This window comes from Strix uralensis, chromosome 1 (genome assembly GCF_047716275.1).
Source record: "Strix uralensis isolate ZFMK-TIS-50842 chromosome 1, bStrUra1, whole genome shotgun sequence".
In the NCBI taxonomy this organism is placed as follows: Eukaryota; Metazoa; Chordata; class Aves; order Strigiformes; family Strigidae; genus Strix; species Strix uralensis.
Window position 1 is genome coordinate 119,597,483 of NC_133972.1, and position 27,377 is coordinate 119,624,859.

A 27,377-nucleotide genomic window follows, 5' to 3' on the forward strand; every position below is an offset into this window, starting at 1 on the left:
CAAGCCAACTGGAGTATGTCAGACCACTATGCATGCATGTGTACACAACTACAAATACCAAGGACTCTAGGACGAAGAGGATAATGTGCAGAACTAATTCAGAATCTTCTCTCAGAATAAAATTGATAAGCCTTTGTCAACAACTCACACTTAGCCAGACTCATTATTTATAACACAACAGGATAGAGTTAAAACTGGAGGAAATGCACAGGTTTGAGAGCTCCAATGAGGCTTAAATCGTTCAACAAGCAAAGAAGTAAACCAAGTAAAACGCACAGATGATGCAAACTGGACAGTGTTAAAAGATTTTTGGCTCTAGAAGCACAAACTATATTTTCTAAAGAAAAAGAAATATTAAAATAGACATCACACACAATAAAAAACTGAACATAAGGGGTCAAACTTTCTGCAGCTTTCAGTACAGCTTCTAACATTGCCAGCATTTATGTGGCACTTGTGGAAGAAATAAGATATACTTATTTTTATTTTAGATCATTCTAAAGGATCTATCTTTTCAACCAGCATGATTATTATCATTAAGGAACTCACAATATTTGTAGGACTTTCTCTCTCTGAAACACTTCAAAAGACAAATTCAGTCATTTTGGTTGGATTAAGGTAACCACATAAAGAACGGGACCATACTATCTACTGAAAGGTATCTGATACAACTACATACATTGCTAGTGTAAGCTCTTTAAGCTCCTGACATAATCAATGAAGGGAGTCAGATACTTCTAGAGAGTGAACATGGAAACTAAACAGGAGCTTGAAGTCATGCAATATGATGTCTTTGGAGTTTTCTTTGTGCTTAGTTTTAAGTGAAGTCCAGCTATTACTTTCTCCCTTCCTATAATTAATGCACCCTTTTAAGTAAATGTCACCGCTCCACCCATTACACTGTTTTCAAATGCTTCAGGACCTAAGCAAACAAGCAGTACTTATTTTCATGAATTAGTGGGTTTTCCTTTAAATGTGTTTTAATGTATACAGAAGGTAATGGTTGAGTGACAAAATATGAATATGTATGCTCTCTTAATATATTCATTTACATTTTAGTCATTAGTGGTATCGCTTACCCTGCAACTCACGAGGAAACATTTTGAACAGCATGCTTAATAGTGTTCACAGGACTGGACTGAAGTAATGTAAAGCAACACATTGAACTTTTAAAGCTAAGCAACACACAGCTTTTAAAGCTATTTTATTGAAAAAATTACTTATGTGACAAAGATACTCTTAAATCTTTTGACAGAATGGGGAGCAACTTCACGCTGTCACTATAAAAATCCTCGATCAGATTCTCAGATAGTAATAAACTGTTACAACCTCACTGTCTTAATTTATCCCTTATGTTTAAATTCAGAACACCCTTCTTTGTGGTACTGCTAATGTTGAAGTTATTACAAATCACAAGAGTTTCATGAGCAAATGTACTTCCACCATTTAGATTTTTCTGGGCAGCTCTGGGCTGGCTCTCAGGCGATTCTGAACTCTCAGCTTGTATTTTCCATGGTGTATTGTACTTGTGTCATACTGAATCAGTCAGAAGGAATGAAAAATTTGCTGGAAAATGCTGTAGCCAAATAAAAATCAAGATGTGTGCATTTTTTTTTATTTTTTCACTCAAGCACATTGGTAAAGATTGTATGAGTTACTTTGGAAAGTCCCAAATTTGCTAAATAGACTGTTCTTTTATTAATGAGACTGCTTAATAAAACAGTGTAGATAAAGAACAGGCAATGAATAAAGTAATGTATATGAATCTTGGAGAATATCTCAAAGCACTATGTTCCTACTTCTGCCTGAAGCGAAATGGGTATGGATCAGCTGGAAACTGATGGAAAATACACCAATGGAGGCTCTTGTCAATGTCCTGAACAGCTGGGGATGTGTCTTTTTAACCAAGTAACAAATGATAGGACAAGAGGGAATGGTCTCAAGTTGCACCAGGGAAGGTTTAGACTGGATATTAGGAAGCATTTCTTTACAGAACGGGTTGTTAGGCGTTGGAATGGGCTGCCCAGGGAGGTGGTGGATTCCCCATCCCTGGAGGTGTTTAAGAGTCGCGTTGACATAGCGCTGAGGGATATGGTGTAGTTGGGAACTGTCAATGTTAGGTTAACGGTTGGACTAGATGATCTTCAAGGTCCTTTCCAACCTAGATGATTCTGTGATTCTGTGACTTGAGGCAAGATGAAGCCTCATCTCTACCTCTATCTCCCTTTTCATCCCTCTGTTTGCAGCCATCCCTGAACCTTGCCTCTTTCCCTTCCTTTTCCATTTACCAGAAAGGAAGTGTTTCTGGGCTGGGTGAGAGCCTTGTGTAGAGGTGGAACAAGCTGGGCAGCTGATAAGGGCTCTCTGTGCAGAGAGGAGGTGATACCTCTGTGGCACACATTGGGGAAGGGATGGGGATTGAAGCTGATGGGTGTGTTCCCACATGTTTCTCCAACAGCATTTGACTGTCATATTTCCTTATCAGAAGAAGCCACACACCAACTCCTCTTTCCATTCAGTTCTAAATATTTATAAAAAGCTGAGTCAAAGCAACCAGGGCACTTCACATTCTAAAAAAATAAATTACTAAAAAATCCCAAACAGCTAGGCAATATTAACAGAAGTAAATCTTCTTGGCTCTGCCTCCCATCTCCTCTGAGACAAGGAACAACTAATTTCTTGCTAATTCACTCATCTTCTTTTTCGTCAAAATTTTAATGATATTTCACTCACTTTAAAATTAAATAGCAGTATATTATTTGGTAACCTCTCCCATTCATCAATAACTATACAAGCATAACTGTGTAAGCATAAAGCTGAATTTAAAGCAAAAACTGGTAGAAGACTCCTATTGGCGTCTTCTAGAGAATTTTCATTTATAATGTAGGTACAGAAATGTGTTGGTAAGAACCTCTTGAGTTGCCAGATGAGTCTAGTAGCATTACCAGTACTATGAAAATTCATGGTGAGATGATGAGAGATGTAACCATAAGAAAGGACAGAGCAGACCCAAAGATGAAGAGTGGAAACTAAAATTTGGTGGAGACAAGCTCAACAGACAGGGAACACCAAGTAGATCACAGGTCTCCAAAGAGCAGACATTCTCATTTTCAGAGGAAAAAATGGACCACAAAATCAAATTAATTTTATTATATTCTCAGCTCTTCAACAGAGGAATGAAGAGGGAAAGGAAAAAAAACCAAAAACCCCAATGCATTTTCTTATACTTTAGCTATACAATTCCAATCAATAGAGTATAAATTTTTTTTTGTGATCTTATAGTGATTTCTAGTCTTATGCTAAAGAGACAGAGGGAACATCTTCATGGGAATTGTCAAGGCAACACCTTAAATTTCAAGTGGTATTTTTCTAATTTGTGTTCAAATGTTTCTACTATGTGCTTGTGAAAAACATGACCTTTTTATGTAAGGAGCCAAATGAATCAGCGATGCTTCCAAACCACTTGGAGTCCAGTGAGAGCTGGAAATGTTTCACTAAGTTACACTTCTTTACAATGCCCATAAAAAAGGCAAAGAACAGAATAAGAAAAATCACCTCTTAAATGGGATAGTACATGATGCACACCAGCTCTCCAGTTTCCTTCAACAACCTTTTTTTCTCCTGATTATATGATTTTTGAGGTTTTTCTCAAATATTTCATCCATGAGCACTCTGAGGGAAGCTGCAGCATGCCACGCATTTCAAAGCTAGCTTTTCAAATATACTGCAGCTTCTGAAGCTCTTAGAGATACAGAGACCACTAATATTTACAAAACATGGTGCCTTTGTTTGCAGTTCCTCAGTGATGTGAGTAATTCTGAATGCTACGAACAGCCCTGCTGAAGCCAGCCACATTAGTTTTGTGCATAGGGTTTGGAAGTTTAAATGTCTTAATACTGATGCTGGGGGAGCAAGATGTAGCTCTTGGAAATCTCTGAGGAAAATGAGCTCTTGTTGGAAGGAAGTCTTCAAGACTCAAGACATAGAGGGACAATCAATCATCTTAATGTAGGTGTAAAATGCCCATTCATGATCTCCTGGGAAGTAGAAATGTTAGATGACCCAGAACCATGCTAGAAAGTTCTACAGCACCTTTTGTGGACATTGTGTATTACAGTAAGGGTTTACTCTTGGCTATTTTTTACAGTAAGGGATTACTCTTGGTTATTTTGATATTTACTGTTTTGTTCTGGTTTATTCTGAGCTCTTCTGGGTTTGCACCAGGTTACACTGGGAGAATGGAAAGAGGACTTTGGAGAATTGTCTTTTTAAGCTGTGTTGAGTTCTCCTCAGTCATGACTAGGAGGCTGAACCCAGATATCAAATCATCATGCAGTGGATAATAACAACAGAACCAAGAATTCGGTAACTACAAAAACACCCCAATCACTCCCTGTAGCATTTAATTAACTATATGGGCAAGACCTAATTCATCATAACGGGACCACAGAAATGTCAAATAAGAATTATGTAGGTAAAGTGACATCTCTAAAATCACACAGATGCTTTGCCACAGAAGAGAGTTAAAAATACAAGAGCTAGTTCGTGACTTAAAGCTATGGTCCACCATGAGTAATAGAACTGCTAATCTTATGTAAGTCCTACAGAGCTTGGCTGAAGTTTCTAACTGAGCTTTGTCAACTCTGTATGTATTCTTGGCTGGTTAGCCTCTAAAAAGTAATTAATATTGCTATGCAAACATTGTAAATCAAGTTTGAAAGCTCACATGCTCACGTCAAATGAGTATGACTAAGCTGTTGTTGTGCCCTCTGTCATCGTGAGTACATGCTCCTCTTCCTGCTCCTGCCTAGATAAGAGCCATGATCCATGATAGGTGGTGAAGATTCACTGGGCATTCATCCATCTTTTAATGATCGTGTTAGATCTTTCACTGTGCAGGCACTTTATGAATGTTGTGAAGCTGTAATGCTATCCTTCCCACGAGGACACCAAATTACTTATCCATGCTTTTGATATAATGCATCTTGGCTGAACTGTTGCAGCTCTCTTGCTCTGGAAGATTTCCAGTCAAGGGCTATATTTACGTCAGTTACAATTGATTCAAAATGCTTCCACAGGATCTTGAACAGGCTAACACATCTTCATGAGTTTAATCCAAACCAGAGACGATATATGGCTTTGCAGTAAAACAGGGGAATAATCATGCTTGTACCTCTAATTCTTTGCTTTGAGTTGGTATCTCTGTTTGGTATTCAGCCACTGCTTGGACCCGTATCTTTTCTGACTTCTAGGTGACTACAGATTATGCTTCCAAAAGGGACTAAGGCAGGCAGTCACCTAACTCCCGTTTTCAGAAAAGACTGAAGGATTCAGGAGAACAAACCCTATGGACTTACAGGGACAGTAAATGCTCCTGCACACAAAGTCAATTTTGATTTACGCTTATAAGTCACAGAAGCAGAATTTTGAAAATTTGCCTTTAACTTAATTGTATACCATTACACTCTTTGTCCTGGAGTTCTTTTTCAGTGAGCATTAAGCTTGCCCAGTTTTCTGGGATTTTGACCACCTAAATTCAAAGCTTATCTTTTAAATTTGGCTTTGATTATCACAGCTGTTATTTATTCTTTTGCTTGGCAGAAGTTTTTTCAAGACTGCCATAAAGTCAGCCTGTTTGTATTGTATTGTACCGTTAATCTCCTTTTCCTTTATGGCACACATACACAAGATCCTAAGGGGAAGATTACTATACATATATATATGGATTCATACTCACATATACATAGATGTATGAATATACAGCAAAGATGGGAACAAAGGGAGGGAATATTTTAGTAATCTCCTAAAAGCCTTTGTGAAAAAGTCTAGATAACACATTAAATGGAATGTTTTTTACAGCATGAACCAGGGGATCAACATTAATCGGTTGTTTAATGGAAGCATAATTCAAGATAAAAATGAACAGATTTTATTCAAAGTAGTTGGAATTATTTGGGTAGGAGAAAGATCTGTCAAATTAAGAGGCGGCTATATCATTATGATTATGCACAACTCACTACCTAAGGTTTTCCAAAATAATACGTTTGAAGAGACTCTCTAATAAGAAGTAATTAAAAGTTGAAGAAAAAACAATGTTGTTAAGAGTTGCTAGGTTAATTTTCATCAGAATTGGTCATTATCTTAAAAAAGCATGAACAGGGGAGAATTTCTAGCTATCTAGAAACATCTACATTTCTGTGTCTCACAGAGACTTTCTGAATCAGGAATCACTTTGCAATTGCACTGCAAAGCCCTGCCTGAAAAAGCCCTAACACTCAAGTGAGCTGCCTTTTCATTGCACAGACAGGATCACCTTCACTGAGAACAGGAGCAAACCTCGAGATGGGAGATCCTTCAGAATTCTTCATTCATATGAAAAAGGAGTCACAAAATCACAAAAAGCAGTTTGGACAATCATTTATGCCAGTAAACTCTATCTCCCATCCTGACAACACTGCTGGGACTTATAATGACACTGTATTTACTGAAGAAAATCTATTAGTGCTAGGACTATAACTGTCCAGTAGAAATTTTACAATAATCCTGCTGATCTGATTCTTTTTTCAATTAAGAATCTAGGTAGTGAAAGTCAAATCTCCAAGGATATTAGTTGCCTGGATTTCCTTTCAGTGAGACTTCATGTTTGACAAGGGAAAAAAGAAGTACTTGCTCTTTCATCCTGATCAAAGTCAATTAAAATCTATTATGTACTCATCATACTGGACCATGATCATCATATTGTGCTGCTCTGCAGCATCTGATGCCATTTCAGACTTCCCTTTGATCCCCAGCATAGGCTTTGTGTTGCCCTTACAGAGGGAATAACGGGAAGAAATGCTTGAACAGTTTTCCCCAAGGCAAGGAGTATTATTTCTGCTGATGGTCATGACCCCGGCTCATGATATTTTGCTGCAGGGGGACTTTGGAACAGGAAAGGTTGCGCTGGCCATTTCAGTGTGTGCAAACTGACATGGAGCAAGAACTGCTAAAGGAAACTCCTCAAACGCTCCTGATGTTTGCTCTGGAGATGAAGAACTGTGAATGTCATGCCAGCCAGCTAGCAGGAGAGAAATCCCCTGGAATCCTCTGTGAGGGATGAGATATCCTATTCATGAGTGCTGGATTGATGGTCTATTGTTTGCATTTATTTAGACTACATAATCAAGCTTCCAGTTTCCTTAAAACAATGTGGGCAAGTCCTAGTTTCCAGCTCCCTTGAATTTCTCCAATTTCCATCACTAGTTTTCATTACAGTTTTAGCTGCTCTTCACCACCAGTCCCCTCATGCCCTGGATTTTTACCTGGTTACCAGACATAAGCACCTTCAAACTGAAAACAGCCATTGGAAAGTGTCTGTGCTACCTGCAAATCCCTGCCTGCCAAGTGTACAGAACTGAGCCAGATTTGAGCACAATTTGAAAAATGTGGATTAGGATAATGTATTTGTGAATGTAGAAACACTTTAGCTCATTTAGCCATGTAATCTGTACAAAAGCATCACTTAAATTGTCAGACCTGGCTTTCCTCCTGTGGAATGATATAAGTCATAAGTTTCTTCTTTCCTTAGAGCTAGGTAAGCTATAGAGCTCTACTTGTACAAGTTAAGACTCTGGTCATGACACTGAGTTGAAATGCACATAATTATCATAAACATCTATATGACATCAGAAGGCAAAGTTGAAAACATCAAATTTTTGACCTCAAATCAAATGAAAGCAAAAATAGGAAAAACTGTGATTATTCCAATATGAAGTAAAGATTCTGCTCCCTCTGGAACATTATTCCAGTGAAACACTTTTTCAAACAGAATAAACAGTGAGAAAAAATTGTGTTATAACAGAGTATAATTTCCCAGAAGCACACCTTGTTAATAAAACCTTAAACAGGTTCACGTTAATAGATTCTTGAGGTGTATTTTCAGACAGCTCGAGTCACTGCAAAACTTGCATATACCCATCCTGCAGTTGCTTTCGCTTGCATTGTGTACAGTTGTTTTTCTACAGTGGATCTTTTTTTTTGTCCCCCCCTTTCCTGCCTGGTAAAGCTGGAAAATTCCACTAGTGATAACTCTGACAGCTTGCTCCCCCTCCTGTCACTCCTCATTTAAGAAAACAAGAGGGAGGGAACAGGGTCTGGAAGCCTGAGAAGTTACTGATTTAGTAAATTCTGCAAGTCTTACCTCAGAGCAGAATAAAGCCTTGGTGTTATCCTTAAAGGAGCAGAGCAGAGTCCTTCTGAAACCCAACTTCTTCATGCTCCTAGTGGCAATGAGTCCCTCCTCAGCCTATGATCACCAAGTTGCATATTCTGGGAGCTATCTGACAGCCTGTGATAGGATATTCTGTCTCTAGTCATACAAGGGCTGGGGGAACAAAGAGTGGTGGAGCTTCTGGCCCTTGTGGGAAATGGACTGTCACTGTTCCATCACTATTTAACGAGTAGATGCCTTCAGGATAAATCCTCTTAGTGTGTTTTCCTGTTTGTGTCAGAACTTAAACCTTTTATCCATTTCCTAAGAGAAGAAATAAAAAAGTAATCAACACTAAGCTGCGCTGTAATTCAGGAGAGTCCCTGTGGGATGGCTCAGAAAAAGACAGAGACAATTTATGTGTTTTCTGTTAAAGGGATATGAGACATTACCATTAGCATAAGGCAAAAAATAAATAAATGACCAGATGCAAATTAACAATTGGTCTGCACAGAGATGGCTGCTCCACCTGGAGCAGAAGCATAGTGCACAATGCCAGAGAGGAAGGAGAAGCGAGGCAGGGTATAGCTGTTAAGAAATCAAATATTTATGGGGAAGCCTTTCTTGATTTTCCTACAGTGGGACGATCAGTGGGAGGCCTAGATGAATGCTGAAAAAAGCATGCACCAGGTTTCATATGAACAGTGGCCCAGAACTGGGTTTTGGCCACAAGATCGATAAAGTCTTGAAATTCAGGGATGATTTTGAGCTGCAGCTGGGGATGAGGAAACACTGTGCAAAAAGTTCCCTGCCACAGGCTGTTAATGCTCTCAAAGGAGCCCTAAGAAATAACTCTTAAGCATGGAAAGCATGTGAGACAGTCAAACTTTACTCCCTCCACCAAAACTTTGTTTATCCATTGAAATGCTTAAACTGGTCTGTCAAATTTACAACATTCCTGTCATCATTCCTCCAGCCCTAAATACAGGAGGAAAAGCTGACTTTCTGGTTATAAGCTTTTTGATAGCCTTCACTTCCTCCAAAGACATGGCTAAAGCCCTCCAGCAGGCTAAAGGGAAAAGAAAGCCTGTTATTTAATCAGAGAAAGAAAAAAAATAAAGCTGAAACAAAGAAAAGAGAAGGGAAAGGACTTCCTGAATCAGGCACAGATTTCCTAAGGGGACAGAAAAGAGCAAAACCAGAAGTGGTCGGGTTTTACATTTCATCTTGAAGTTAAATTTGCTTTATGTTTTAAACTGGACTTAATATTACCTTTCTATTTCTTCTGGTGAACTTTTAGGATTACATAAATCCTTGAAAATTTTTAAAGCTTCCAGTCATTTACTACTGTCTGTAGGTCTCTTTACAGACTAGTAGGTCATGCTTTAAAGGATAACTGCAGAAAAGAGTGTGGCTCGGGAATTTGGACCCTGCTTGCCATGGGCTCCTGATTACAGCCAGTGGAAATAAAGTCACCTCTAAAGAGCAATTCAGCTCACCTGTGGATGCAATGTCTCTCTTGCTGTCCTTAAAGGGAGAGGACAGTGAGGGACTTACCAAAGAGCTATTAAATACTGAAAGTGGATTAGTGCTCACTGGACACTAGGTACACTTAAAATTAAGGGAACTGTGACCCTCTCCCTGCAGTGCCCTTGCACTTAATATATTTTACCTCCAAAATACAGTATATTCTTCAACTACATTTTAAATGAACCTTTAGGTTAAAAGTCTTGCCATAAAACTATGTAAATATGTTTAAACATCGCTTTTTTCCCCTCACTTTTTCTGAACCAGCACAATGGTGAGCTCTAATCACAGCTGTTCCGTGAAAAATAAACAATGGCAAACTCTCATACACAGGTGTCCCACTGAAGCCAGTGGGGATTTGCATGACAGAGATCTGCCCGCACTGGTGTCTTTAGTCATATTTGAGTATTCTGTTTCATGGCTTGTATGAAAGTAGTTCTGAACTAATTCCATATATGGGACATAATGATTAAATATTCTAGCAAATATACTGCATGTCATACAACTGATAAATACTGACACGTGGTTTCATGCTCTTCTTTTTCTAAAGTTAAATGCTGAGACATAAAATAGGCCTGCTGTTGACTTCATTTTATGACTGCAGAAATACATAGATAATCCTTACAATGAGACAAATGTTTAAGCTTTTTGCTGCATCTGGATGTAAGAACCAGTCATACACAATTAGCTATGCAAATAACTGACCTTTCAGGGCTTTAGCTAAACAAGTAATTGAATAAAATCTTCATTTAAAATTAATCTGAAACAAAGACATTTTCTTTTCCTGTAGAAATTCAGAAGAACAATAAACAGTTTGATCTCAGAAACTTGTTTTACTTTTCTGTTGAAAGTTAAATCCACATAAATTAGAAACAAAACAGTTCATTTAGAAGATGTCGCAATGAAATGTTACATTTTTTTCTAATTTTTGCCTATTTCTTTTCTTGGCTCAAAAAAATGTTCTGTAGATTATTCTGATCAACCTCAACCTTTTTCTTTTTTTTTTTTTTTTTTTTTCCTGAAAAGGAATGTTCTTTTTTTTTGGTCCCACTTCTAAATACAGTCTCCTGTTTTAACATGTCACTGCTGTTGGTGAATAATTTTAAGGACTTGTCTAACTGATGTCATATGGCAAGCATGGAAATAAAACTACAAGGAAGGAACTGGAAGAATTATCATTGGATTAATTATTCCACAGAAATTAAACTGGCATGATCATAATCATGTGGTGGTTTCTTGTGAAACATGACTGCTATTTCCAGGGACTCTATATACTGATGTATTCCAGCTGTTAGCAAAAATCAGAGCCTCTTCTCCAAGCTGGATTTTACATTAACACTGGGATACATTAAGCACACATGCTCCAAATCTGGGTTGTTTTTCATGGTAGAAAAATGGCAATATCCTAAAATTTAATAAGTGATCTATTTGAAAGCAGCTATGTAGATAGGAAGAAGATAGTCATTCATGACCAAGCAGTCCAGATTTGACATCAGCTCCTCAGATGTCATGAAAGATTAAACCTTCTCTTAGGAGATCTCTGAAGATCTGCTTCTTCTATCTGGGCTTTGGCAGGGGATATGTGAAATTTCCTACCTACATTCATGATTGATTAAGATTTAATTGTGGTCTCAGCTCTGCCTAGGAGACCACTAATTTACAGAATAGGGATTTTTCAAAAGAAAATACTTAACCTCAAGACCATTAAGACATAAAACCAGTCAGGCAAGAGAAGAGGGTTTACAGAGCATGACAAAAGAAGGATTGCAAAATGTGCAGTGCGACGTACAAAAACTGTGGAACAGAGAAACCCTCACAGTGCCTGTAGGAAGGGTTTTGTTTTGCAATGCCCCTGTGCCTTGCAGGAGGCCCACCGCCAGCCCCTGAGCTCAGTTTCACAAATATGCTGAGGCGGCATTCTTTATCTGCAGTAACGCTCGGTGTCAGCTGCGAAGGTCACCTTCATAGATGAACTTGCCTGGTGGAAAAATCCTCCTCCACTAGTAAATGGGAGGCAGGCACTGAGCTTGTTTTCCAGTGCCCATTGTGGTAGCCACAAACCAGGACCGTATGTACACTGGAAACGGTATGTGGAGCCATGAAATGGGGGAGCCATTTTTTTGTGCTAAATTTACAAACACAGGTTTTTCTCAGGTGGCTCTTTCATTTTTGGAGAAACACTATTTCTCACCTTAATTTTCAGTCATATGGTGACTTTTGACAATATTCTCCTATTAGGTCCCTCCAACAAAAGCCTATCTTACTTCTTGCATTAAACTATATCATAGAGAAGCTGTTAGTTATCCTAATCCCAAGGATTTGCAGTACAACTCCCTAGGGAAGGCACTTGCTGTCCCTTAGAGCCACCATTTTTTTCAAAGCTAAACCGAGAGTGCCAAGAATAAAAAGATGACAGTTACTGAGTGAGGAGGACATGAATAACAAACTCTATCAGTCACCTGGCAAGAAGATGAAGAAAATAATTACTTGCTAATATCTCTGAATTTCAATGTATTTTCACTTGGAAAGAAGGATCTGAGCTGACAGTCTGTAACGCTACCATTTCCTACATTTGCCAGGCCCAATTTCTGACTTTTGCTCCTCTGCAGCAACAGCCTGACCGTGCTCACACCCTGAACCACATGTGGCCCTGAAGAGGCTTTTCTAGGTACAGTTTGAATCACCCCTCAAGAGCAGTGAAATTCTGACCCTTAAAAGTAATCTTTTTCACTGATCCTTCCTCATTTTGCCTTTTCTCATCCCAAACCGTCTCTCCAAACTGGTCTTTCCACTACTTCTTCTCTGTGATGTTGCTCCATGTCTTTGACGCACAGGGAAATGCTAGGGGTAGGGTTCCTGCAGTCTAAAATGATTGCCTGCCTCTTTTCTCCAAAACAAGAATATTCATAACATATGATGTGGGCTGAGGGTTCAAAGATTATTATAAAGAGTATAGAAAACCCAGAATGCATGACATCAAGGGCTGAAGGATTACTGCAGTTTGAGCAAAAACAGAGGAACTTTGTCTAAACCCAAACAAAGCCAAGCAAAGGGTAAAAGCCCTGGCTTACTGATTGCCAAATGTAGGACATTTATTCCCCCTCCTGCCTTAGATGTTAACCAAGCACTGCTAAACTAACTACAGCTAAACCACTGTAATGTATCAGAGATATTTTTATATTAACAGATGTTCTTCACTAATGTGACTTTAAAAGTAACTGTAACTGCCAAATTCATATTTGGCTAGTAACCTTTATTTTAAGAACTGGGATGAGTTTCTAATGGTCTATCAACCAATTCACTTCTTAAAGTTGAGAGTTTAATTTGAACAAAATATCTTACTAGTTTCACCCATTAGGTAATGTTAATTTAATCAGAAATATTACTTGAGGGGGACTGTAAATCATGAAATATGTTCCAGTAAAAGGACTTTAAAAATATCCTTAACTAAATAGACATTGCATCTGAAAATTCTGTTGGATACAAATAGACAAAGAAACAAAGAAGTTTTTACTTTCTATACATAATTATGGCTCTGAATATGCTCAATCAATTACAAATGTCCAGTCTCCAAAGTTCATTCCTTTAAACAGAAACATACACAAGTCAAAGACATATTTAATTACCGTGTATAACATCATAAATATTGTTAGTCTAAAATTTTGTTAGTTATTTGACATGAAAGCAGAACTGGGCTTGACAGTCAGGCAGAATTCGAGATGCCTGTCCTGTACAATGTAGCAAAAAAGAGGATAGAACAAAATAAATTTTTATTTGCAAGTTTAAAAGAAGGAATTGATGTTAACCACTCTACTGTGAACCACCACAAATATTTCAACATAAAAAATAAAACATGAGAAGTTTGAAAATATTAGTGTGAGATAAAAAAGAAAAAAAACCAGCAGCACCCCTCCAAAGTAAATGTGATACTATTGTTTACCATTGCCACAAATGACATCAAGAGAGTGACAATAGTTGAAGCCACAGATCTTCCTTGCCTAGCTTCAATCCGTAGAGCCCACCACGTTCAGCACTTGTCACACCCAGTGAGGCCAAAATCATGTTCATGCCACCTGAGGAAACAAAATCATCACTAACACTGCTGAAAGTGGTGTTTTGCCCTTACTTGTTCAGGTCTGAACAGCTGCAGGTGGTGCAAGGAGCAGAGACTCAGGCCCCCAAAGGCACTTTTATCTGCTTGGGAAATGGGCATACACCTTGTCAAATGCAAATGCCTTCATGAGCCTGAATGAGGATCTCGATTGCTTTCAAGATCAAGGCTTCAATCAAGGTTTAGAAATCTCTGGCTTCAACAGCACTGTCCAAACAAGATATACCCAGACCCATGTTTTTCATGAATGGCAATATACGGAAGAGCTCTTCTTCAAGGCCAGTTGTCACCTGCCGTTTCCAGCTTTTCTTTCTCAGTCCCTCTCACACTTGCACAAATCCCCCTGGGAGGCCCGAGGACACCAGCCATGTGACAATGTCACAGGTTTCAGGTAGTCCTGCAAGATGATTATCTGACAGTTATTTCCTCTTGCAACACTCTCTCTTGCATCAAAGCGCTACAGCTCCCTGTTGTTCATGTAACAACTGGTACTGACCCCAGCACCAGCGGTTTCACCAGCAGGGCTTTTTTGGCATTGGCAAGACAGAAGAAAAATGCTGATTATGACTGATAGAAAGTCCTGGATCAGAGAGAGGAAAAAGCCAAGATATTTGATAAGAGATGGTGTTTCGAAAAGACTTTCCTGGCAACACTGTCAAAATTGCAGTAACAGCCTCCTTTGCCAGCTGTGTCAACTGCAGGCAGTGTTCTTCGGATGCTCTGATGGATAAATGTTTCACATGGCCCCAGTTCTGCAGATTCGTATGAGCTGAGAGGGCAACGTATGTCTTATAGGGCAGACATTGTTAGCTTAGAGGTGGGTTATGGCAGATGGGAAAAAGGATGTGTTTTAAAGGGGAGGCAGTGAAATCCAACAATGTCACCCACACAGGACACATACAAGCGCTATCTGATGAAGATGCCCCTTAACCCCTGACCCACCAACATCTGTGTTGGAGACTTGGGCACAAGAGACCTCCCAGGAAATCCCATGGGACCATGTCTCAGCAGGGCTGCAGGGCTGTGTCTAGTATTCTGGCCTAATTCCAGTGTACATTGAGGCCTGTTTACAGTATTTGTGAAATTTCAGTCTGTTGCTTACACCACCTCTGCTCATTGCATTTGATTCTGTGTGCTGTGACAATGATGTTGTTGTTGTTATTATTATTATTATGCACTGGAAGTGTGAGTCAGAAACAAAAGCCTCTTGGGTGCCGTGCTTTGTACCAGCTACACTGAAAAATGCTGTTTACCATCAAAAGCCTGCAGCCCACCTCTGCTCATGCGGAGCGCTGTGCTCCCTGGACATGTCCTGATTGCAGTGCAGGCAGAAAATGTCATTTTATACCCCTAAGACAGCTACATTTCAGAGATGGAATTGCTTCTTTCTCACTACATAAACTCAGAAAGTTAGAGCTATAAGAAAAGAATAACAATAACAACAGAAAGTCAGAGTCTTTCCCATATTCAATTACATGGCAATTTTAAAGCTGCCATCTTGGGTCGTACGAGGCATAGTGCTCTGGTCCAGTGAAGAATTATTTCTAGCCTCAGAGGGTATGGACATAAATGTGGACATACAAGGCCTTAACCTAATCAGTGATCCAGGATTATACTTTGTCTTTTTCAGGTCCTAGGTCAATTTTATAACTGAGGAAAAAAGGTAAATGTTTCCTTTCTTCTTCTTTTTCTTTCTGGCAGGGTGTTTAGAGAATATAGCAGCTATTTGAAGATGGCTGGAGGTTTGTGATGCTAATAAAATTTTGTTGTGGGGGAAGTGGAGAGTGAGCAGGGGACAGGGGAGGGGTGGTGTTCCCAGGGAGTGTGGTTGTCTACATGGCTTAAAAGCTGAGTGTCTGCACTTTGGTACCACAGCTGATGCACTGCAGGTGACTAACACACCCTGCACACATGCATACATGTACAGATGCACAAATGTGTACAGAGTATGAGAGAGACAATACCATGGCGAATCTGTACACCTCAAGGATTTTTAAAGCATTGAGTAATGATCAGCTGGTAAGGGAATTATGCAACCTGACCTTGAAACTAAAACCTTGTGCAGAATTGCCATGACAGCAAAAAGTGTCTCAGCTTGCTTTGTCATCTCTTTCTCATGATAATCTTTAAACTAGTTACAGATCTGGCTATAAAATTTGAAAATTTGCTTAGGAATTGTCATTTACAGCAGCTTTTCACAAAGATTCACTGTTATTGGAAAGAGGTGGAAGTTGAGTGCACGGAAGGCTCACATCATGGTGACAACTGTGTTTGGAGTTATTGACTTGAAGTATTTCATGCAGTGTACGTTGTCAGGCACACCATGAGTCCTGTTTTTTTAGAGATTCCTTTGATTTGATTTAACAGCCCATTGCCCCTTTGGAATATATGCTGACAATGCCCAAGAATTTATTACACATTCTCTCTTCTGCTTAATGGCCGAAGTTTTTCTTCTTCACAGCTTGAGCAAAAGGAGGTTTGAATAACTCCAGGTAGGACTTCAGTTCAGGCTAAAATACTGTCCCCTGGAGTTTCCTCAGAGGCTGGTAGTCTATACTGGAGTTTCCACAGTGGGCAACCAGTGGCCTAACCCTGCTTCGCACTGACTATTCAGAATAAAAAACTAAAGATATGAGGGTTAGAGTGGAATGGGGAAGGAAAAATCCTGGTCAGAAGTGCCAGGGCTCAGAGCTGGAAAGAGTTTTTTTCTACAAACCAGAAAAAAGCAAGGCCTGATTCCTTTGAGGTGCTCAGCATGTTGGCCATGATCCCATAAAGCACTTAACATTAAGCGTGCTCTGGAGAGTGCCATAGGGAACAGCCTGAGCACTAAGTACCCAGCAGGATCAAGCTCCAAATAAAGACCAGACATAAGCCAGATGGCATTATGTTAGATTTACCATGTTAATAAGCTCTTAGGTTTGCATTTTAATCTCTCTCTCTTATTTTCCCCTTTCTTGCTTTGCCTTTTCTACAAAACAATCCATACCTGCACTGGGAGAGGAGGGCAATGTACTGAAATTGCCCCTTATCAGCTTTTCACAGGCATGGAGTTAAAGCAAGAGTTGGGAAAACTGGTGCTTGTTTTAACTTAAACTTAAATCAGCAGTATTTGAACAAGGACCATCAGGAGTTTGGAGCTGCTAAAGAAAGGAAAACACTGACTCTGTCCTCTAATGAGCTCCCCAAACACGTGTGGTGAGTGTGCCATTGTGTTTGAGAGCATTGGGGCCTGCATCAGAGGTTATTCCAATGCTTTAAGGTTTTTTTGGGATGAAGATGGGGGCAGGTAGGATGGCTGAGCAGGGACAATGGGAAACATCTCTCTGCTTGTTCATAAACCAGGTTCAAACTGAACTGAAGTGAGACTGCTGCCATGTAGTGCTCAGCACTTGTGCATCCACTGAGGTCACCTGCCAGAAGGCAGTGGGAAGAAAATAAAACCATAGCTGCTGCTTTGTTTTTTAAACAAGCTCCTGGTTTTCCACTTCTTCCTTTCCAACACAGTTACAACTATCTCCAGAACTTCCTCGGACCTGTGATTTGTGCAGATGCCAGCTTTTACATGGATGTTTTTGAAACCGAGCGCTGCAAGACTGGAAGCTGTTCTAGCTGGAGCCACTTTCCTGCAGGGAGGGCACAGTGAGCAGCCGAAGTGGGACACGTGCCCCTGTCTCTGAGCTGCTGGCACTGCTGACTCTCAAGACATAGCAGTCTGGCCTAAAGTCTGAACCTCAGAGCCTGAATTAGGGCAAGCCAGCTGGCTGCCAGGCAGCTTAGGGGTATTTCTCCTGCGCAGGCTGCAGCCATTGCTTGTGCTGGAGCTGTGCATGCATGTGGGTTGTGCAGTGAGACTTAGGAAATTTCTGTGATCATTTTAGCATTTGAGCAACTGGAAAAGGAGCTGACAGAGGCGCCAGGCCTTTGCTTTCATGACTGCATTAATCTTATTCTGGCCTTGGAGAGAAATTTCAGATTAATTTAGCACATGTTCTCAAAGAGCTTTCTTTCTCAAAGTTATTTGTGCTGTGGATCCTGCACTGATGAATGATAATGCCAGTGAAATGGCCAATATAAATCAAACTTCGCTCAATAATCATTTTAGTGAGGATGCCTGGTGCTGTGTTGTTATTTAAGAAGTTGACAGTTGACTACCATGGCTCAGAACTTTTGAGATACATAGATTAAAAAATGTTTTTTCCAATCTCAGAAGGTGGTAGTGGGGACAGGAGGAAGCCCTAGTGCCCCTTTTTTTCATATTTATGTATCACCCAAGAAAATTTCTTTCTTAGGTGGTTATGGAATTCTTCTGGTCCAGGGAAAAGAGTTTCAGATGTGTATAATTTTAAAAACTAAGACAAATAATGTTATTGCTACTGCTGTAAAAGTTTCTGCATGACAACTGAGATATATTAACTATCATTTGAAGGTTTAGTCCATGGCAAATGTGGCACAATTCAACGTTATTCTGCCATGAAAGAGGTAAAAACCTAGTTAAGTTACATTTTATTTGCCTTGTGCTAAGAGCAGGTCCCTGGACAGTCACAAAAGCTCATAGCATAAGTGGCAGCTTGTTAAGTCATCACAACCTGCTTGTGTTTCTGAGTCCTGATAGACTAGGAGGGAGTGAAAGGAGTTTGGAGATAGCTAACCATCAGGCAACAGCTATGGCTTTGGTGAGAATTTGACAACAACTTTTGATCAAACAAGGAACAAACTGAGAATAAGCCATTTTGTATTTGTGAACTGCCTATTCCTCTAAAACTTCATCCAGAAAATGCTTACAGAAGTGCAGTTGTCACAGCTCCAGGAGGTACATGGATCTGTGGGCAGCTGTTTTGTTTATTTTTCCTACACTTTCTGTCCATAAGTCAGCCATAGACAGAGCTACAGTTCTGAAAACTGACAGGGAAAGTTTTCTGGCCTCACTGTAACACTCTGAGGCAATGATCTGAGCTGGGACATGGGTCAGGAGGACCCCTGAACACCCCATGGCACATCCCACAGTCAGGCTTAGAAGCTGCCTGAGTCTGTCCTTCATGAGCAACTGGACAACACAATTAATTCACCCAGGTGTCCATCTGTCACAAAAGTGCAATTCAACAATTTTATATAGAATATTTGTATATGAACCAGAATATGAAACAGAATATGAACAATAATGTGTGAATCAAGCCCAGCGAACACTGCAGAAAACACAGGGCAAATGCCACTAAGAATAACTTTATGATAAAAATTGCGTCCAATGAAAATTAGACAACTACAGCAACTCAAAGGAGACACAGAGTTGCTCTCATTAATTATCTTGTCATTAAGGTTAAAAAACCAGTCCATCCATCAAAAGGTGTTCAAAGTGCTTGGAAATAGAGTGAATCAGAAAACTTTCTATGATACAGACAGTAGAAGTGTGTAAGTCAAGAATTTCCACTCAAGATATTATCTGGTTCATTTCTTCATGCAAAATAAACTAATTTCATTAGGCAAACACTGGATTGTAGCATGAGGTCACAGCTAACTAAGAAGCTACTTTCTTATCATAATTAGCAGGGAAGCAGGACTTTCTTCTTTACATATTGTATAGGATAATAGTCAGAATTCAAATACAGTGTAATAAATAATTTGACCTTAGGCATTTCAAGGTTTGCATCAAAGAAACATACAGACTCGACCTTTCAAAAAAGTTCTCCCATCATATCTGGTGTGAACATATATTTTCTCAAGCTTTCTTTGTTGAAATGCCTAGTGACATCAGTGTGTTTCAGTTAGTTATTTAGACTTCTGAGTAATTATTTTGATTTCAACAATCAGTATTTAATATTCTAGTCACAAACTTTCTTTTCCACATAATGCAATTACAGAACATTTCAACAGTTTTGATTTCAACAAGTGCATGATTAAATCAGTAACTTAAAGCACCACATCAAAAGTAAATGTTGAAGTCAAGATTCATTTAAAGTAAGCTTCAACTAAAGAATTTTGAATGATCTTTCATCTACTTTCATCATGGTTTTGGTCTACCCTTCACTTCACTACTTAGTAATGGAAGAGTGTATCTACTCAGCAAGATCTCTTCCAGTGCTGTCAAACATGTCTCATTTTCAAAGACTGACTAACCAGGTTTTGTTTGATGACAAGACAAATGCAGAAAAAAACCCTGTGCGTAACAGAGACATTCACATGAAAGCATGGTTGCCATAAAAATAGATTTTAAATGTTTTCTTTTTTAAAAACTTATGTACTTTCTATTTCCTTAACTAATTGCTACTTTATTCTTAAATTTTGAGTTTTTTCTCGAGTTCCTTTAAATTCTTTTGATGATTGGAAGATTCCTTGGTAATGTTTCTGGTTGGTTGGTGTATTATTTTATTTTATCTTTACATAAGCTACACATACTGAAAATTGAGATAGGATGACATAAATCTCCACCAATCTTCTTATCTTAGGCACCTAAAACTATATTTATATTCATTTAAATTAACGTCTATGATCCAAATCACTTCAATAATTCATCCTTAGAAGGCACAACATCAACTGCAAATACCAAAATACCTTCCCTGTTCTCAAGATCTATAAGACTTACCAAAAAATCACAAAAAGAGCAACTCATCAAAAATCAGAAGTAATATCAAAAGCATAGACAATATAATGGGTAGAAGGAAAAATCCCACAGCTGGATACTTACAGAAGTTCTTAAAATCTAGGCACTTCTTTCCAGCTGCCGGCCAGAGGATAGCTGTGCATGAGGCAGAGACACAAACAGTACATCCTTTGTTACCTGTCCACACGGCTATTTGAAGTCTGCTAAAGAGCAAATTTCTGAGCAATTACATAATGACAAAATAATATGAAGGAAAAACACATACGTGATTTTGCATCAGCTCTTTTGCTTTCTGCACGGCAATTCCCATGAAGATCGCAATGTAGAATATTGTTTTGGTGTTAGTATTGCTCACTTTGAGTTTTTATAGCTGCTTGGAGATCTGCATCATTGTATTTGATTTCAGCTAATCAAGCGTACAAATGAACAGGAATGCAGACACACAACACTGTAAAAAACACAGAAGGAAGTTTTTTCAAACAAAATCCCTCTACTAGGCAGTGGTTCCAGTGATGCAATCAGAATAGGAAGGAAAGTCTGTGTTGCTTCATTGTTTTGTTTGGATTTTGGGGTCCAGTGTTAACTTGTGATAATATTTCCATTCGTAAGTATATTTCTCTGAGGGCAATCCAAAAAAGTGACTATGATGAATTTAATAGGAAAAATGTCCCATTGAACTTGCTAAGTTTTTCCATCATGAGTGACCATTACAGAATTGTCCCACTCAATTATCTTTCCTGTGTAGTTCAGTAGCTTTTGGCTAAGTTTATTGGTTTTTATCAAAGTCCAATAAATGCACAAAGTGGATTCAATAGAAATGTAATTACAGAGAAATTCAATAACTGATTCATCCCTGTGAGGAACTTAAGAGTTTTTGAATAAGTGAAGGAAGTGACTAGCATAAACGACCAAAAAGAAACACTGCAACATGTATCAAGGATATAGAGCTGGTTGCCGGGACATCTAGATCTTTAGAGACAAGCCCAAAGACTACTGCTGCCAAAAGGAGTTTTGGACCTGACCTTAAATGTTGTGAGATGTCAATTACATTTGTAATCCAAAGATTCAACTCTCTATAACCTCCACAGTTCAACAGTTAAAACAAACATATCCTCTCTACAGACATGACTTATCTGATCGGCCTATCACACTGCATAATTCTAAACAGGATTTTCCAGGTGGCATGTATAGAGTACTGCATTGTCTCTCTCGCTTTAGGTAGCATGGTTTAAGCGTGAGAAACATGAATGGTGGCAGAAATTTTAACTTAAGCAAACAGGATTTTTCCTTATGTCTCCCAAAGATAACAGAAACAGTTTTGCAAAGCATGCAAATTCTTTTAGTAAAATGTAAAATTGATATTGAAGATTAAGAAGTTTCCTCCCCTTCTGTAAGAATATGTCACTCCTCTCACCATACGTAAGTATGTGTTATTCATTGTTTATCCCTAAGACCTACTTATTGCTTTAAAGTGATCTTCAGAAGATGCTAAATTTGGTCTGCTGTAACCACATTATAGGGCATTACTCATTTTATAGGTTGTCACAAATGATGGAAAAGTGGTATTAAGTTTTTAACTTTATATAGATCACAGAAAAGCACAGAAAAATAAATACTGAGCTTATTATCTTCAGCTATACCAGCTGCTTAAGTATATTGATGTCAGTGAATGTTGTAAGACCCTGTGAAGATAGCCAAGGCCATAAATACACATTTTCTGTAAAGATATCAGAAAAACTCTTCCCACTATCTATTATTTTCCTGTCTGTTTCTGGTACCTGATGCAAACTGCTCTACTTAATTTCAAAGGTGAATCTAAAACTAAGTTTAAATTTATTTGAAGTCTTCAAAGATTGACTATCAAATGTTATTGCTACTGCTATGTCCAGTGAATTAATGGGATGTGGCTATCTGAGGGCTTTAGTGTAGCCCCACAGATGCATATCATTTCAGTGTTTGGTTCATTTCTATTGTTGCACAGCCTGAGGTCCCGTTTGGTTTGGATGAAATATAAAATCTATCCCAGTGATGGAAACTCATCACCAATAGTCTCAAAGGAGGTAACTTAATCTAGCTGTCCACTCACTGATATAGTTAGGAATGCACTTTGTCAGCCTTTGAGGGTTTAACTACAGCTGGCTAGGTTCAAGGCAGTCTCAGAAACCAATCTGTTCTTAGTAACACCATCTCCTTCACAGAATTACAGACATACTTTCAGCAGACATACCCAGCTAACTGCTGAATGATGTTTTTCCACCCGCTTATGCAGTGGTCAATGTCTTTTTCAGCATAACTGAAGCCCTGGATCAATGCCATGAAATGATTCAGAAACCAAAGCCTGAACTGACAACTCCAGAATAAAGGTTATGAACCTTAGTTACAGTGTTTGAATATGGCTCAATTCAGCCTCTGAACATCATCATATTCCTGATCCAGCTGATGAGATCTAATTAGAAAAGAGATTCTAATGGATATTCAGATACTGGCTGAACTATCTATTGTTTAAGAAATAAAAGATATTTTAGGCTCTATACTCTAGGAAAATCAGAACTCTACTAAATCAGATTAGATAAATTAGGGGAAAAAAAATCTAACCTAATAAAAATTTAAAATCTTCTTTAAATTTATTCATCAGGACTAGTTCTGGATCCTTGCTGTACCCATGACTCTTCTGCTGAAGTCTGCAGATTCAGATGATGAATACCTTTACCGTATTGTCAATAAGCTTTTCTAACTGAATATCACAAGCACCATTCCTTTTTCATGTGCTTTGCTTTGGTAGGAATCTGATTTGCACAAATGAATGAGATATTCTGTTATAGTTCAAGTGAGTTGGATAAAGCTTCCACTCCAGACTGCAAAATGTTTGAGAAAAGTGCAGTATAACTTTATACCTATTTACTTTATGCAGCTAGACCTGAAAATACCCAGCCTAACCTATTAATCAGCAGAGTGGCCTGTTCAGAAGAAAAATATCCTTTTTTTTTTTTTTTTTTTTTTTTCTTATCAGTCCTGAAGCATTAGTCTAAACACTTGAATTCCAGCCTTCAAGTTTCCACCTACAGTCATATCAGCAGGCTGGACACAGGCTCTCCCACGCCAGAAGCCCTATAGCTGTGGTAGTGTGGCACTGTGTCTGCTCAGTTGTTTTGGCAAAATGCTGTGCTAATATCACCATACAGCTCCTGGACACAGGCAAAGGGAGGCCGGATTTGCTCATGGCCACCCCATAAAAAGATATCCTGAATTCCTATGTTGTAATCATTACATGGTAATCGTGAAATTCACTAAAGCCATGGATTTATTACTTTGCTGTTAAACCTTATGGTGTCAGGCTGAATTTTAAAAAAATTTTTCATTGTTTTATTTTGTTCCTTTATGCCTGTAATACAGATTTTCAGTAGGTGTCAGAATACAGACATCACAACTGGGCCTTAAATACCAATAGTACATAAATTTCAGTGTTCTGTGTCTGAGAGAAAAAAAAAAAGGACTGTGAATTAAATAAAAAAGCAATACACCTCCTTCTTGCTTCAGTAAGTCTCCATGTAAGTAGGAGAAGGTTAATGCTGAAAATGACAACTTACTGTTTCTTTTAGAATTCTTGATAGTGATAACAGTGTTAGACATCCTCATTGCCCACATGAATATCATATCCCATGTTTGAATTCGGAAAAAGAAAATGAGCTTCCAAGGACATTCTATGACAATAAACTCCCCATACAAATGGGTGATTACTTAAAACTACAGTGACTCATTGTTGCATGGCACGTAACCTAATGAACTGCAGATTTACTCGTGTTCAGTGTAGACTGAAGTGAGCTGGTTTATTTTGTATGGTCTTACTGTACTGCTGAGTGTGGCACAGTTAACTTCAGGCCTGGGTTAGCTAAATCTTATAAAAAAAAATCAGTAGTTAAAAAAACCCATAAGAGATGGAGTCCATTAAGGATGAAATGCATCCTGACCACACAAAACAACTGCAGAGTCAATGTCTCTCCCAAAACTCTGTGGTGTGCTTCCTAAATACAGTACATGAAGGTCCTGTATGTTGAAGAAGGCTTTTGAAAAATTGACATAGTAGGTTCCTTCGTTTGTTTATTTTTAATTCCCACTCTTTGTCAGAATCAACAGATGGCTTGAAGGAATATGCTTCAAGAATATTCCAGTTAATATCTGACTGGTGGGATAAGTAATTCTAATGTTTGCTATATACTCTGTGAATTGCTAATAACACATAGGTAGCCTTAAGCTTCATGCTCCATCTATGGACTTGTACATATTATACATATCCACACATGTAAATAAGAATAAATGAATACTTCCAGAAACCTCACATTTCCAGTAATGTTATCTTTAAATTCTCATGGTTTAATTGCTTTTACTAATTGAAAGAGAGAAGGAGGGAATAAAACAAGCAAGCAAGGCAGCCTCAAAGGATTGTAGCAGATCACTGAGGATTATGGGGAAATGCATCCTCTGAGTGGAAGATGTAAGAAGAACCTTACACAAGGCGAACACAACTGTTTCTGCAGGAGACTAAAGACTCCCAGATATTTAAAAGTTCCCTCTCCTGTGCTTGGCCAGCTGTCCCTACTTCCTTCTGCCCACCCTCTCTGCAAAAGTGAGCACTTTCAATGTGAAATCCTGCTGTAGCCTGAGTACAAAGGCTTCCCTTGTCTCTGTTCATCAGGATAATCTTGCTTTTTCCTTTCACTTCATTGCACATGCATGATATGGGCACCATCTGGCTCAGAAATGGCCAAGGACAGCCAAGTCTGCAAAACATCTTCAGAGAATGCCCTAGGCTCCCCTGCTCCATGTTTCACCTGTAACTACAGCAAAGATTTTATATTCATCTCTGATACATCCAGACAAATATTGAGAACTCAAGTTTTCAAAATATTTGAATAACGAAGGGAAGTATTGCAAAATTCTGACCTCTGTGCCAGGGAAGGTCATGGAGCAGGTCATCTCAAGTGCCTTTAAAAGTCATATAATGGACAACCAGGGGATTAGGCCTAGTCAGCATGGGTTTATGAAAGGCAGGTCCTGCCTGACAAACCTGATCTCCTTCTATGACAAGATGACCCGACTATTGGATGAGGGAAAAGCTGTCAATATTATCTACCTGGATTTTCGAAAAGCATTCGACACAGTTCCCCATAGGATTCTCATAGAAAAACTGTCTGCCCATGGCCTGGGTGAGCGAATGATCTGCTGGGTCTACACTGGCTGGATGGACAGTCCCAGAGAGTGGTGGTCAATGGAGCTAAATCCAGTTGGCAGCTGGTCTCAAGTGATGTTCCTCAGGGCTCGGTGTTGGGACCATTTCTGTTCAACATCTTTATTGATGATCTTGATAAGGACATAGAGTGCATTATCAGTAAATTTGCAGATGACACCAAGTTAAGCGGGAGTGTCGATCTGCATGAAGATAGGGAGGCTCTACAGAGAGACTTGGATAGGTTGGATCGGTGGGCCAACATGAATGGGATGAGCTTCAACAAGGCCAAGTACCAGGTCCTGCACTTGGGCCACAACAACCCCATTTATTGCTACAGGCTTGGGGAGGTGTGGCTGGAGAGCTGTCTGGAAGAGAAGGATTCTAATTGACAAGCAGCTGAACATGAGCCAGCAGTGTGCCCAGGTGGCCAAGAAAGCCAACGGCATCCTGGCTTGTATTAGAAATAGTGTGACCAGCAGAAGTGGGGAGGTGATAGTCCCCCTGTACTCTGCACTGGTGAGGCCACACCTTGAGCATTGTGTCCAGTTTTGGGCACTTCAATACGAGAGAGATACCGAGGTGCTGGAGTGAGTGCAGAGGAGGGCAATGAAGCTGGTGAAGGGCCTGGAGAACAGATCCTATCAGGAGCGATTGAGGGAGCTGGGACTGTTTAGCTTGAGGAAGAGAAGGCTGAGGGGAGACCTCATCACTCTCTACAACCACCTGAAAGGACATTGTAGAGAGGTTGGTGCTGGTCTCCTCACAGGTGATTAGTGACAGAACAAGGGGGAACAGCTTTAAACTCCAACAGGGGAGGTTCAGACTGGACATTAGGAAAAAAATTTTCACAGAAAGTGTGGTCAGACAGTGGAATAGGCTGCCCAGAGAGGGGGTGGAGTCACCATCCCTGGATGTGTTTAAGGGTCATTTAGATGAGATGTTGGGGGATATGGCGTAGGGGAGAACTTTGTAGAGTAGGGCTGATGGTTGGACTCGGTGATCCAAAGGGTCTTTTCCAACCTGAATGATTCTATGATTCTAAAAGGAAGACAGGCCTAGACAACATTATGTTTTAATTATCTAAGACTTCATACTGATGTCTAATTCTGCAAGAATCTTATTAAATAGGACGTTGGTCTAACTGAGGCAAGAGATAGCATAACCATACCCTGTAAGCAAAGTTATTGACAAAAAGATCTGAGTTCTGATGGCTCAATCCCATTTCCACTGAATTCAGAGGTAAAACCTCTATTACTACACCTAAGTATCCATTAACTCAATCCCTGTGTATAAACAAGGCTCATGTGCCATTTGATGTTCCACTGCAGGATTTATTATTGACCTTTTATTAGACTAGAATATAAAAAAAGAGAGAATTTCATGTTAGTTTGAATGCTACAGCTATTCAGTTCTTGCTCTCATACTAATGTTAACCTTAAAAAGGATCTGAAATTGTCACTTTTAAATTCCCTTGTGACCACTAGGTGTGATCATCACTGGGCCAGAAAATAAGCTTGGATGATATTTTGTTCTGAGATTTTATTAGCCAGAGAAACATGTGGACGAGGCTCTCCATCACCATACCTAGAGCTTGCACAGACTAACCCTGAGTCTGGGTGACTGCAGACTCTCTGATGTCTACAGGGGCGTAGTTAGTGAGGAACTCAGTGAATCAAATTCAGGCCTTGTATAAATCTGTTATTCCCTGCCCAAATCTGTCCATTGG

General features: G+C 39.3%; 1 protein-coding gene across 2 annotated transcripts in view; it reads right to left on the minus strand.

The window, feature by feature from the left end:
• The window catches only part of ARHGAP28 (Rho GTPase activating protein 28), a 74,111-nt gene that overhangs the window by 39,319 nt on the left and 7,415 nt on the right, over positions 1 to 27,377 (minus strand). Inside the window, exon 2 of one of the 2 annotated variants that reach the window (XM_074878615.1) lies at positions 20,690 to 20,872. The exons of the other annotated variant lie outside the window; for it this stretch is intronic. The gene's annotated coding sequence lies outside the window, so the exon portion shown is untranslated. The remainder of the gene's footprint in view (positions 1 to 20,689; positions 20,873 to 27,377) is intronic. 2 annotated transcript variants of the gene reach the window in all.